We start from the raw sequence: 14,918 nt of genomic DNA on the forward strand, positions 1-14,918 counted from the left end.
GGGTGTCAAAGAAATCACCCCTTCCCTTGGGGCATTGATTCACACATATTTTGCAGTAAAAAATGACAGTTTGAAGTGATATGAGTGATAGGATGACAGTCTTGACAACCTTTGACACTGAACAAAGTAACCCTTCTCTAAATATCATGGGGTGGAGCCCTACTGAATTTGATCACAACCCCTTTGGATGTAGCACAGCCACAACTTTTGCTCTGATGCACAGGTTACATTAGATTAGATTAGATTAATACTTGTTCCATAGATCATGAATACAACAATTCATAATGATGGAACATGTCAGGTTAATAAAAGTTGTCTGTACAAAATATTACATTACACAAAATATTGCATGACACTAATCTTTAATTTTTTTCCCCCTTAATTTATATCTAAAAATTCATCCAATGAGTAGAAGGAGTTGTCATCTAGAAATTCTTTTAATTTATTTTTAAATGTTAGTTGGCTATCTGTCAGGCTTTTGATGCTGTTTGGTAGGTGACCAAAGACTTTTGTTACAGCATAATTTACCCCTTTCTGTGCCAAAGTCAGATTTAACCCTGCATAGTGAAGATCATCCTTTCTCCTGGTGTTATAGCTATGCACACTGCTATTACTTTTGAACTGGGTTGGATTATTAACAACAAATTTCATAAGTGAATATATATACTGTGTGGCTACTGTGAGGATCCCTAGATCCTTAAATAGATGTCTGCAGGATGACTGTGGGTGGGCTTCAGCAATTATTCTGATTACACGTTTTTGAGCAATGAATACTTTTCTACTCAATGATGAATTACTCCAGAATATGATGCCATACGAAAGCAGTGAATGAAAGTAGGCATAGTCAGCTAATTTACTCAGATTCTTATCACCAAAATTTGCAATAACCCTAATAGCATACGTTGCTGAACTTAGATGTTTCAGCAGACTATCAAGGTGTTGCTTCCAGTTTAACCTCTCATCAATGGACACACCTAAAAATTTTGAAAATTCTACCTCAGATTCAGACTTCTGTTCAAAGTCTATATTTATTACTGGAGTTGTGCCATTTCCTGTACGGAACTGTATATGCTGTGTTTTATCAAAATTTAAAGAGAGTCTGCTTGCTGAGAACCACTTAATAATTTTGTGAAAAACATCATTTACAATTACATCACTTAGTTCTTGGTTTTTGGATGCTATTACTATACTTGTATCATCAAAAAAAAGAACTAAGTTTGCATCTTCATCAATGTGGAATGGTAAGTCATTAATGTATATTAAGAACAGTAAAGGACCTAAGATCAAACCCTGTGGGACCCTGTACTTGATAGCCCCCCAGTTTGAGGAATCAGCTGTTGGTTTAACATTACACGAACCACTTATTTCAACTTTCTGCGTTCTTCCAATTAAGTATGAATTAAACCATTTGTGCACTGCCCCACTCAAACCATAATGATTTAGCTTATCTAAAAGAAATCCATGATTTACACAATCAAAGGCCTTTGAGAGATCACAAAAGTACCAATGGGTGATGTCCAGTTATTCAGAGCATTTAATATTTGATCAGTGAAAGCGTATATAGCATTTTCTGTTGAAAAGCCTTTCTGAAAACCAAACTGACATTTTGTTAGTACTTTATTTTTACAAATATGGGAGGCTACTCTTGAATACATTACTTTCTCAAAAATTTTTGATAGAGCTGTCAGAAGAGAGAGTGGGCGGTAGTTGTTGACATCCGACGCATCCTCTTTTTTATGCAACGGTTTTACAATGGCATATTTCAGTCTATCGGGGAAAACACCTCGCTCCAAAGAGTTATTACATAGTTGGCTGAGAATCCTACTTATCTGTGGGGAATAAGCTTTAAGTACCTTGCTGGAAATGCCATCAATTCCGTAAGAGCTTTTACTTTTCAGTGAGTCTATTATTTTACTGATTTCAGAGGGAGAGGTTGGTGGAATTACAGTTGTTTCAAACTGCATAGATATGGCCTCTTCTATTAGTAGCCTTGCCTCTGCTAGTGCAGATCTAGATCCTATTTTCTCCACAACACTTAAAAAATGATTATTGAAAATATTTTCAATTTCTGATTGTTTGTTAGTACACTTGTCATTCAGCTTTATGGCACTAAACTCTTTCTGTGCTCTTGGTTGTCCTGTTTCTGTTTCAATAATATTCCAAATTGCTTTAATTTTATTATCAGAGTTACTGATCTCAGACATGATACACATGCTTCTGGACTTTTTAATAACTTGTCTTAGTACCACAGAATAGTTTTTATAATAGTGAAAAATTTCAGGGTCAGTACTCCCTCTTGCTGTTAGATACAGTTCTCTTTTACAGTTGCAAGATATTCTTATTCCTTTAGTAAGCCATCGTTTTTTATATGTTTTCTTGGAATTATGTTTAACTATTTTCTTGGGAAAACAATTTTCAAATACCCTTAAAAAGTATCATGAAATAAGTTATATTTCAAGTTTGCATTGGGTTCCTTATACACTTCATCACAGGCTTTCCTTAAAGTTTGCAATATTTATATTGTTAATTGAATGCACTGCTCTGAAAGTCTGATTTGATATACTGCATGGAGCTATGTCATGTACTGTAACTAGCTATGCACCACGATCTGAAAGACCATTCTCAACAGGATAAGCATTTATGTCCTTGAACTTATCTTGGACTATAAAAAAGTTATCTATCAATGTACTGCTGTTCTTTGTTATCCGAGTAGGAAAATCAATGACGGAGCTCAAATTGAAAGAACTGAGTAATACTACAAGGTCGATCTTCCTATTACAGTCCTTCAGGGAATGGACATTGAAATCCCCACAAATGATAATTTACTTCCCCCTGTCTGACAGATAGCACAACAAAGCATCCAAGTTTTTTTAGAAACAGCTGGAAATTCCCTGAGGGCGACCTATACACTGTTACAATTATGAAAGTGCCATCATTTAGTTTTAGTTCAGTGGCACTTGCTTCCATATGTTGCTCTACACAAAAAAATTTAGTTTCTAAATTTTTTACACTGTGGAAGATTTTGACATATATGGCAACTCATCCTCTCATCATATTATCTATACTTACATGTGCAGCTAATTTGTACCCATTGATGCTAACCTTTTGCATATCAGTGACAATGTGATGATCAGACAGGCATAGTACATCTATTACATTCTCAGTTTCTATATCTTCTAAACAAAGCAGAAGCTCATCAATTTTATTATTCAATCCCCCAATATTTTGATGAAATATACTAACATTATTTTTCACTTTACTTTTGTGAGTATCTTGAACTTTTTTAACATCTTTAGTACTTGCCTGGCTGAGTTTCCCAGGTGTAAATTCTAACATGATGTGAAACAGCAAAGTGTCTTTATTCTTTTTCAGTCTTCCTGTTTAATGCTCTCCTGTGGCATGATCACAGGGGAGGGTGTCATGCCACATTAACACATATACATGAACAAAACAGAAAAGGATCCCTCTAATACCACACAGTTTGCAAAATCTGTGGTGCCACCCACACACTTTTGTTCAGCACTTTATAAGTGTATGAGTGCAGAGACAGTCAGTCACTGATTTTACTAGGTGCCAGCATGAAAGGCATCCCTTTTGATCATCCTGAGATTCCACATGTGGCCAGCAACCGCTAGTTCCATGACATAGTGGCACTTAGCTGAGGAGTGTCGAAATGATTGCCTGTCACACCAGCAGCTAGTGACTGACAGTCTCTTTACAGATATATCTTTAAAGTGCCCAACAAAGACATGCATAGCGCACTAGGGGTGTTACCAAATTGGGGGGCTTAGAGGGACCATTTGGCATTTTTTTCATGCAGGTGATAATGTCACATCTACCAATGACCAAGCCACAGGAGGGCCCAAAAGGGGACGGCTAGAAAAACACAAACATACTGTGCTGATTTTTGTCACATTCAAATTTTATTGAATGGTTTTAAACAGTGTCTAAAGGTTCCACTCTGTATACGAGAGCAAAAATTGTGGCCGTGCTATACTCCAGAGGTGTGTGATCATGTTCATAGGGGGTTTCAGACCTGCAATGTTCTTAGAGAATGGTTGAATCTTCTTTGGGGTGTCAGCAGTGTGAAAGGTTGTCAAGAACCTCATTTGGTCAAGTCACCAATAGAAGAAGTGGTTCCATTGGCACTCTTTATGCCACCCCGTGGTGTTGATACTGAATGGTGACATGCCTAAAACATTTTCCACAGCCACCCATAAGAAAACTGCATGATTTTAGTGCTGGACTTCAAAGTTTTGATGCCCATCACAAAAGCATAAAAAAAGGGTGAAATTTGGGTGAGAGAGAGTATGATGACCTTCTCATCATGTGACACATCAGTGGTGGTATTGGGCAGAACTGTGGTTAAATTTGGTGCCAATATGACTTCATTAACCCACCTTACACCTAACATGAGCTTTTCAGCACTCTCCTGTTTTGCCTGAGCAAACACCTTGCTGTTTGAAGCCCCAGGGTGATGTTGCAGCCTGCCATGCTTTTTCAGCCTTACAGAGGCAGGTTGTCAGCACCTTTGAGCCAAATTTCAAACTTCTGTATTGCAATGGGACACAATTACTGGTTTTTGAAGAAGTGAGCCTTTAATTGTGTTGTGCATTGTATGTAGTTCATATATTTTGGGAGAGAGTGTGCAGAAGTTTTCAAACACATTGACCAAAAGAAAAACTTCGGTTTCAAATATAAGTCACAGTAATCTCCTGGCGCCTTGCATTTATGTAAACTACAATCTTTGCATGCTATTTGATAAAACAAATCTTTGATTGTTGTTTTACCACTCAGTAAGCTTTTGAAAACCTCATTCAGCAGTAACTGTTCCTCTAACATAACAGATCCAATCAGATACATGATCATAAGGAAGGATGTCTTTCTTGTCGATCAAATGAAATTGCTTGCTGTTGGGGAAATACTCACTCAGGTTTTAAGCCACATGTGCCCAAAACTTGTTTTAACACAAAGTTGTAGGTTTCCACATTTGTCATTTATTAGTGGTCACAGGCAATACCTATAACAGTAATTTGCAGTTCTGAGTTCTGAAAGGAGGTTTTCTTCTGTGGGTTGTCAATGATCCCATGGCCACATTAGGTTGTTCACTGTCATGGAACAGGAATAATCAAAATAAAACATTTTTTACACTAATCAGTTTTTATTATTAGGAATTTGGCAATCAGTCTTTATTATTATAATTTATGGACTGTCAAGTAATTATATTAGGTAGATAAGGATCATAAAACATAATATCATGATGCAAAAACTCTGCAAATCATTTGTAATGCAAATTTGCATTACATTTGTGGCACATATTGACAGTTTTATTTTTCCAACGTGCATATCTCCTTCTGATCTGATCAATGAGAATAATATTTTGATCTTGTTGGATCACAGTAAGGCCATTATCATCTCCTTGGGCATATATCTGTCTAATATGAGATGTATTTTTCTACTGAGCATGTCAGAAAGTTGATGTAATGTGTAAACCCAAATTTTATGTCACTATGATAGTCCAGTGTGATAGACTTTGTGAATGTTTTGCAGTTTTTCATGTTTGCTGCATTCACAGAAGCATGGCCGTGACATTTATATCAATAGTGTAGATCGTGTTGAGAGAACACAATGAGTATGAGTGTGTGTACAACAGTCAGTCAGTTCCATGCCTTGACAGTGTTCACAGTTCATAGATTGGTGTATGTTTTTTACCTTTTTGTTAATAAATATTCTTCACATGGTAGCAAAGTGTGACTGTTAACTAAAAATAAAGTTATTATCCAGAAAAGTTGTGAACTAAAAGGTAGATTGTTATTTCAAACAGTATGAACTATGAAACTGTACATGGCTGACATTAAGACACCAATGTTTGATGAGGAAGATGTGGAGGGGCAGGTTTAAATGTTTGACAGCACTGTGTGAAGCAAGCTGCAAACGTAATGTCCACCTCTCTCAGTATAGCGTTTGTTCACCACCTGTTGCTCTGCATTCAATGGTACTTTGTGGACAATGTTAAAAGCAGTGATGAAGAAAACCATCATCCATACTTATGATTGCAAAGTCTGTGTAACTCAGGTAACAAAATAAACCTGTAAATCTCTAGCACTAATGGTCAAACATGGATTCCTCCTTCCTTCATTGAAAATGTCAATAATAATTCATTAAAATGTCTTTTAGTTATGGTGTCAACAAGCCTACATTTATGTTCAAAGCACATCCACTACTAGTTCATGCAGCTTATATCACATGCTAGACATCCATAAAAGCACTAAGTCCAACCCGAAATATTACAAGGTTAATAAAATCTTCAAAAGAAGGGGAGTCACAGTTTTTCATGACATTCTGGAGGCATAACACTTGCCAGTTACGTAAGGTGTAATACAATATAGAATTGAAATTTGACGTATGTCCTACATACACACTCACATTCACTCTCATTTACTCTCATCCTAACACAAAGTTATTTCCACTATGAATGAAAAATTATCAAAAGTTTGGAATTGAAAATCCTTATAAAATAAATCAGTACACGAAGAGTGCTACTACTGTTTTCAAATAACAAAAGAAATATAATCTGTTATTGTCACTATCTTAATTTACTTTCTTAAGTGTCAGTTGAGTACTTTTTCAAAAGGTTTTTATATCTCTGAAATTATTATAGGTAGCAGTATCAAATTTTGACCCAAAGTTTGTCTGAATAATAAAAGGTCATGTACCCAATTTGGAATAAAACACCTGATATTTAATGTAGTTATTTAGTTTCTTAGGTGAGGTGAATAAGTGATTTTAGTACATGCAACAGTGAGCATTCTCATGGTCCGATTTAGTGACTGGTGTGTTTATGATGCATATGGCAGGCCACTTGCCAGCCGCCACTGAACACTACTATACTGCAGGCTTCCAAAACAGCTTGCCATAACATATCAAACTTACTGCAAAAATGTGAAGTTGAGTAATAGCTGTGATGCTACAAGGACTATGGGAACTGGAAATGGCTAATGGAAATGTATCTGAAGATGAAGAAATCCTCTACAGTGGCTTCAAGAGCAAATACAAGTGCAGGCAAGACAAGTACATGGATTGAAGAAAGTCTGACTGCAACGAACTACATATATAGAGCAATTACAAACAAGCAACTAGAATTTGTGACTGATAATGAAACTGCATTTTAGATGATGGCAAAGTATGGTGAATTGTACTCCAAGGAATTGAGAGCCCTGCAAATTGGTGACAGAAACACATTGAACAAATGAGGTTAAAAGGCTATAATGAATGGCAAAATTCTTCAGTATTTTCTAAAAACAGCCAATAAATTATAATTAGCAGACATGAAACTGGCAGAACAAGAGAAACTTATTTACATGTTGAGAACCTTACTGCTATATAGGATATTTGATCAACATTTTGAAAGAAGAACATGAGATTTTCTAATGCATTAAATTTTAAATTCAGATGATGGATTTAGAAGACAAGGATGGAATTGAAGGTGAAAAATCTAATGCATCGATACTTCAAAAATTAAATAAATTAAAAAAAAGGACACGAGAGACGAGAGGAGTAGTTGTCTACAGATGCGACAAACCAGGACACTTCAAGAGGAATTCTTGCCAATCAAGAACAAGCACAGATTCATAAGCATGAGGCAGACATCATCCAGGCAGAGGTCACAACAGTTGGTAGCATGGGCAAAACAATTTGCAGAGTGAGGATAATAACAGCTAGTCACACAGTCAAGGTGAACAGTATGGTTCAAGAAGTGGTCATCATTGAGGGCTCTGACACTGTTAACAGAACAGAACCAGCATGGGCAGCTTTGTGACAGAGGTACAACCCATGAAGGTAGGTAATAATGTTGAGCCAGTTAACAATACACAGATCAATTGGTTATTGGATAGTGATTGCACAGATCATGTTGTTAATAATGAAAATTATTTTTCTGAGTGCATAAATTTAAATGAGCCTGTGAATGAAAAAATGAAGATTGAAAACTTTTGCAAACTATAGAAACAGGAAATATAATTAGTTATTTTCTAATTTACGAGTACATGATTCCAACTGAATTTTAAAAGGCATTTTATGTAAAGGACATGAGCAGGAATTTGATTAGTTATGTTAAAACAACAGAAAACACAAAATTGTATCTATCAGCTATATCTCTATGCTAAATACAATAATTTAATTGTGATTGTTTTGAAAGAAGATAGGCTGTGTAAAATGACTAATAGACTTTTTAACAAAGAGATTAACTTAAATAGTGTGACTAGTGATGATAATAAGTCACTGAAGGAGAAGAGGCATTATACACTGGAATATGTAAATTTTAACAGTTTGATTATGTTGCGTAAACATCAGTTAGCAGATGAATGCTAACAAAATTACAATCAGAATTTATGAATGTAAATGTATTGAAAATGAAATGCACCATTTACCTTTTGAAAACAACAGAATCAAAGTGAAAGAATTGGTGGTGGTTAATCACACAGATTTAAATTGGTCTTCCTCATCTCACAGTTTGCTTGAAGAATATTATTTTCCTGCTTTTAATTGATGATTAACTCAAGTATGTGATTGATTTGTGGAATATGTCAATGAAACTGAAACATTATCAGCAAAATTATGAAGATATTGAAATGTGACAGTAGTAAAGAATATTTAAATTCAGAAGTTTATCAGTTTATAAGATGGCAAGGAATGACTTTAAATATATTTCCTCCCTATGTACTTGAATTAAATGGTGGAGCTGTAAGATACAACATATCAGTTATTGAAATGAAATGTCGTGTGGCTAGGGCCTCCCATCGGGTAGACCGTTCGCCTGGTGCGCGTTTTTCAATTTGACGCCACTTCGGCGACCTGCACGTCAATGGGGATGAAATGATGATGATGAGGACAACACAACACCCAGTCCCTGAGCGGAGAAAATCTCCGACCCAGTTGGGAATAAAACCCAGGCCCTTAGGATTGACAGTCTGTCATGCTGACCACTCAGCTACTGGGGGCGGACATCAGTTATTGATATGTCATGATGCTTGTTAGCTGAAGTGAAAGTCGATAGAAGATTTTGGCCTCAAGCAGTTTTCACAGCTATGTAACTTAAAAACAGAACTTTAGCTATTGCTATTGAATGTATAGCTTCTTATGAGATATTGTTTCAGAGGAAACCTGATTTTAAACATTTAAAGTTGTATGGAAATAGGATATTTGTATGTTTACCAGAACATTTGAGAAAGTCAAACTGGGATTGTAAAGCAGACTTGGGAATGTTGATAAGCTAGAGTGAAGTTGGATACAGAATACTGATTAACAGTAGAGTTATCATTGCCAGACATGTTGATTTTGTGGAAGAGAATATCAGGTTTATTGATCTAAATGACCCTGATTAAGGGAGCAAACATGGAGTGATTATGAGTGCAAAAGCATAGACAGTGAATCTGTAAATGAGGAAGTGGGAAAAACATGTACTGAAGGGAGTTCAGGAATTCATAAACAAGTATGTGAGTTTAGAAGGTCAACTAGAGTGACCAAAGATATAACAATTTTCTCATGAGTAACTTCACTTCCGTAAAATTGTGGAGACTGGAAATTATGAGGAGGTGATGACTAATAATGAGTCAAAACCTTGGAAATAAGCTGTGGATGAAGAAACTGAACATTTAAATAACAATGAAAACCTTAAATTTGTAACTCAACTAGTAAATGTAAGTGTTCTTGATGTAAAGTGTGTTTTTACAAAGAAATCAGATACTGAAATCTGTAAATCAAGATTAGAAAACAGAAAAAAATTGTGAATAATATTTATTCATTAGTTGCTGTGATGCACATTTAAACGTTTGTTGTTATATTGTTGTGAAAAGGGCTTAATTGTAAAACAAATGGTTGTACATACTGAATTTCTAAAGGGAAAAGTTTTCTCAGAAATTCATGTAAGGCAACCACCAGAATACAAAGATCAAACAGGCAGAGTTTTAAGTTTTTTAGGCCATTATTTGCTTTGAGAGAAAGTCCTCAAGCATGGTATGATTATTTTAGATACTAATCTTCCTTGAAAGTAAAGGGAAACTTAAGAATTTAAGCTCTGTGTTGTATTGTATTGTATTGTATTGTATTTTTATTGATCCAGGCAATCATAGTATTGTACAGCAGTACATATGATGTTGGACAAGTCAAGAGAGCTATTTACAAGTAATTTTTACAAATTGATTTTTACATTATTTTGTAGCAAGGAAATTATCTATCTTAAACAAAACAGTTAATATAAATCAAGAAATTGTAAGGTTGTACATACGATATTGGACAGGTCAAGAGAACATATCTTCATGTAATTTTTAACTGATTTCAAATTAAATAGTTAGATGAAATAAAGAATTCTCTTAAGGATAAATATTGACTATAATTATGTAAAGAATATAATGACTCTTAGCCAGGAAAGCTAGATTGAGTGTCAAGCTAAGAAACATAATATTGAGCACTAAAATTTTTACAATACCCTAATGGAAATTAACTTAAAATCAGCACCAACACAAGATGCAAGTCATTATATTAAGTACAGCAACTTGGAAGATTCCCTCCTGTACATCAGCTCAGGAACACAGTCAGATATAACCTGGAGGGTAAACTATTTGAGTAGATTTCAAAATTGTTACAATGACACTCACTTTAAGTACACTTTGCAAGTACTTAAATATTTGTAACAATTAAGAGGTTTGAAGTTAACACATGGAAGGACTGAAAATATTGATCTCTTAGAGTGTTTTGTAGATGTGGATTTGACAGGTGATTGTGCAGATTATAAGTCTACATCAAGCAATTTAATTAGGTTATTTGGAAATCTAGGAAATGTGGAAGTGTTACAAAATATTCTACTTTTGCTGAGTGGGTAGTATTGTCAGAAGATGTCACTGAGATTAAGTTAATTCTGGATATTTTAAATATTTCTAATGTGAAGTTTGATGAACTTGTTCATGTATATGAAGACAACTCAGGGGCAGTCAGTATTGCTACATATGGCAAATTTACTAAAATTTCAAAGTATATGAAAGTACACTACCATTTTGTGAATGAATATAATAGGAATGGAATTATAGATATTTGTAAATTAAATTCAGAAAACAATGTAGCAGAGATTTTTACTAGATCTTTGAGCAAGAACAAATTTGTAAAATTTCAAGAACTGTAGAATGTAATTTGATTGTGATATAAATAGACAGTGTTGAGAGGACTCTCAGTAATAATAATAATAATAATAATAATAATAATAATAATAATAATAATAATAATAATAATAATGTCGTGTGACGAGGGCGTCCCGTCGGGTAGACTGCTCGCCTGGTGCAAGTGTTTCAATTTGACACCACTTCGGCGACTTGCGCATTGATGGGGATGAAATGATGATGATTAAGACAACACAACACCCAGTCCCTGAGCGGAGAAAATCTCCGACCCAACCGGGAATCGAACCCGGGCCCTTAGGTTTGACAGTCTGTTGCACTGACCACTCAGTAGTTAAGTACATATGTGTATACAACAGTCACCCAGTTCCGTGCCTTGAAAGTGTTCACAGTGTACAGACTGATGTAATTACCTTTCTGTTAACACGTATTCCTAACAATTTTAATCGTTTCTTCGATTCGGGCATTACTGTAACGTTCATGATAATAAAATGCGTATCATAATTTGGTAAATTGGGTAACATAACAGGCACCATAAAATTAAGTCTATAATTGAGGACCATTTTAACAAAAATCAATAAACGCAAGAAACAATTTTACAGGAGAGGTATTTTTTAATTGTCCTCAATATCGTGGATTTAAAAAATTTCAAAACTAGCATACTGTTCTTATGTAGATAGCGGTTCATGAAATAATAGTTTAAGTTCATCACTAATTCAGAAAAAAGATGGAAATTACAAACTTTTACAAAACTCAAGATATCCATGTTGCCGGCCGCAGTGGTCGTGCGGTTCTAGGCGCTCCAGTCCGGAGCCGCGCTGCTGCTACGTTCGAATGTTCAAATCCTGCCTCAGGCATGGGTGTGTGTGACGTCTTTAGGTTAGTTAGGTTTAAGTAGTTCTAAGTTCTAGGGGACTGATGATCACAGCAGTTGAGTTCCATAGTGCTCAGAGCCATTTGAACCATATCCATGTTTTCATGTGTTTTTCTTCTTTAGAGCTACAAATACTTTTACATTTTTATTTGTATCTTTGCAAATGAGTGAGTGAATTTCAAATTTAGGAGCTCTTTTTATGCAGAAATTGATGCTCTATAACTTTCCTGAGTTAATTTACAGGCATTGGAATATGAATGTCACTCACTTTTTGCCCAAACTGGTAAAAATTGCTAGGTAATTCTACGCAAAATTTTATGCTCTTTCATTAGGGTGTTTTGGAAATTTTCTGCAGGGTGCATTGTTTTAGCATTATAAGTGAAAAACTGAAAAAGTCCTAATACTTCATGGTCTTTTGGTCCAAAAAAGTTTAACACTAACCAGAAATCATTGCAAACTCATTTAACTTTTATGTGGGATGCCCAATGTTGATTAAAATTAGTTTCACGTTGTGCATATTTATTGGCCAGCAAAAGTCCAATTTGCCTACAGTAACCATAGTAAGGAATTATCCTGGTCATCTTTTGTTTTATTAATATACATGCTGTCCCTAAAATGAAAAAGGTCTTTGAGACACAAATAGCCTGTTTTGCTTGTTGTTTCCCTTGTTCTTTCAATATGGTTACAATTTGTATTCAGATATTAGTTTGACGGTGTACTCATGAAGTTCTCACTCTTTTGACATTTATCTTGCACTTTTCAGTACCTGAGTTGTTTCAGAATATTCTGAATCTTCTAATGTCCTAATAAGAGCACACTACAACAGCTACTAATCTAGTAGTAAAACAGTGTCCGACATGAAAGAGAATTAAATGGGACAGTATGCATTGTTGTCCAACAAACATTTAATGAGCCAATGTCACGTGATTGCCTGAAAAAAAAAAAGTGAACACCAAGGCTAGTAAAATTAAGTTTTAAATTTTATGCTCTAAAATTCAAACATTCACTATGAAAGAAGGGTTAGTTTTGTGGAATCTTTAAAAATGAAGGTGTTCAGTTTTGTGAAAGTTGCTACATTCAGGCTGCTTGTAAAACAGCAAATATTCAGTTTTGTTATATTTTCTTTTAGCCATTGTGTGAGGCTCAAATTAAAGTATCAGAATCTGTTAAGTATCACATTTTGAAAAAAAAGGCATTTGTTGAATTTTGTTAAAAGGTTCCTGAATTTAAACTGCAGCTCTCATGTGTGGCTCTATAAAATCTGACTTTAAAATGCTGTTCACTGTATTTCACACTTATTTGCTTGAAGCATTCTTTTAAATACCGCTCCCTCTTTGGCACTAACAATTATCTCATTAATCTGCAACAAGTAATTTTGTATTCGATCAGCAAACAAATACAGCTGTTTGCTAAACCATTTCGTGCAATCTGCACTTCAGTACAGTTGAAAACCTGCATATTCATTGCTGTAATTGCAGTGCATATAAGAAGCTATACTACATGGTTTATGCACAATTTTTGTACTAACCCCCAGTTTCAGTAAGAATTCAGTGTCTGCTTATGTGACAACTAGTAGTTTTAATTATGACTTAGATTTTATGAACTGATTTTCTGCTTGGAGCATGATACTTCTGACCAGTTGGAACTGTGAACAATCAACTAAATGTGCAGCCAGCATGTCATTAGAATAAAAAGATCATAAACAGCATTCATATTCTTCAATTTGATGCTGATGAGCAGTAATAGTATTACGTGCTAATTTTGAAAGGTTTTTTATCTAGCAGAAATGGTAAATTTCTGTGTTTGCAGCAAGAAGATTTAAGGGAATGAGATGCTTCTCACACTTATTATGTTTCAAAAAATACATCAGAAGCACTTTACACTTTTCTTCTTTGTTTTCCTCTTCTGCCCATCCTGTAACATCAACTTATGCTGAGAGTACTGAAGACCTAGTAACAGATATATTTACATTGTTTCTCTCAAATATTTGTACATAATTCAATTAATTAGGAAATGATATATTAGCAAAGTTAAATACATCAGAATAAGGAATATAATTAGATGCATTGTCCAGTTTTCTGTGCATTCTCCAATAAAATCTCTTATTTATATTAATCTTAGTGAAAAATTTCATGATTTCTTTGAATGCCCACCTGAAATCTTGAACCTAGAAAGTTTTCAATTTTTCTAAAAGTTGGTCTTTGATGTTGGTTGAATACCATTCACTGATATCATCAGGCAGTGATAGAGGCATGTCCTTGGTCTTCATTTACGTTTCCCTGCCTTCACCTGGCTTGAGCAGTAGGAATTGACAGATAAGTGAGACATTCATATTAAGTGGTCACTTCAGCTCCCACACTCTGTTGGTAAAAGCTGGGAGGCATGCAGTAAGAAATGGTTTGGGATCCTTAAACCCATCATGGTTGCCAATTATGCCAGTACATATTTGATTTTTAATAGCTGAATCCACACTAACCCATTCTAGACTGTCATAATTGATTTTCACATCCTTTGTAGGTGGCTCACACATCATTTATAATTATATCAAGTACTACTTTACTTAGACCGGGTGAGGTGGCGCAATGGCTAGCACACTGGACTCGCATTCGGGAGGACGACAGTTCAATCCCGTCTCCGGCCGTCCTGATTTACGTGTTCCATGATTTCCCTAAATTGCTTCAGGCAAATGCCGGGATGGTTCCTTTGAAAGGGCATGGCCGATTTCCTTCCCCATCCTTCCCTCACCCGAGCTTGCGCTCCATCTCTAATGACCTCGTTGTCGACGAGATGTTAAACACTAACCACCACCACCACTACTTTACTTAGTATCAGTTTGATGCCAATAATAAATGGTGGCAATGATAACAGTAATAATG

At 35.2% G+C, this 14,918-nt stretch overlaps 1 protein-coding gene across 4 annotated transcripts in view; it reads left to right on the forward strand.

Annotated features, from left to right (window-relative positions):
* Positions 1-14,918, forward strand: part of LOC126297705 (protein unc-79 homolog) — an 810,295-nt gene that overhangs the window by 302,018 nt on the left and 493,359 nt on the right. The gene's annotated exons all lie outside the window — the stretch shown is intronic.

Source organism: Schistocerca gregaria, chromosome X (assembly GCF_023897955.1).
Source record: "Schistocerca gregaria isolate iqSchGreg1 chromosome X, iqSchGreg1.2, whole genome shotgun sequence".
Lineage (NCBI taxonomy): Eukaryota > Metazoa > Arthropoda > Insecta > Orthoptera > Acrididae > Schistocerca > Schistocerca gregaria.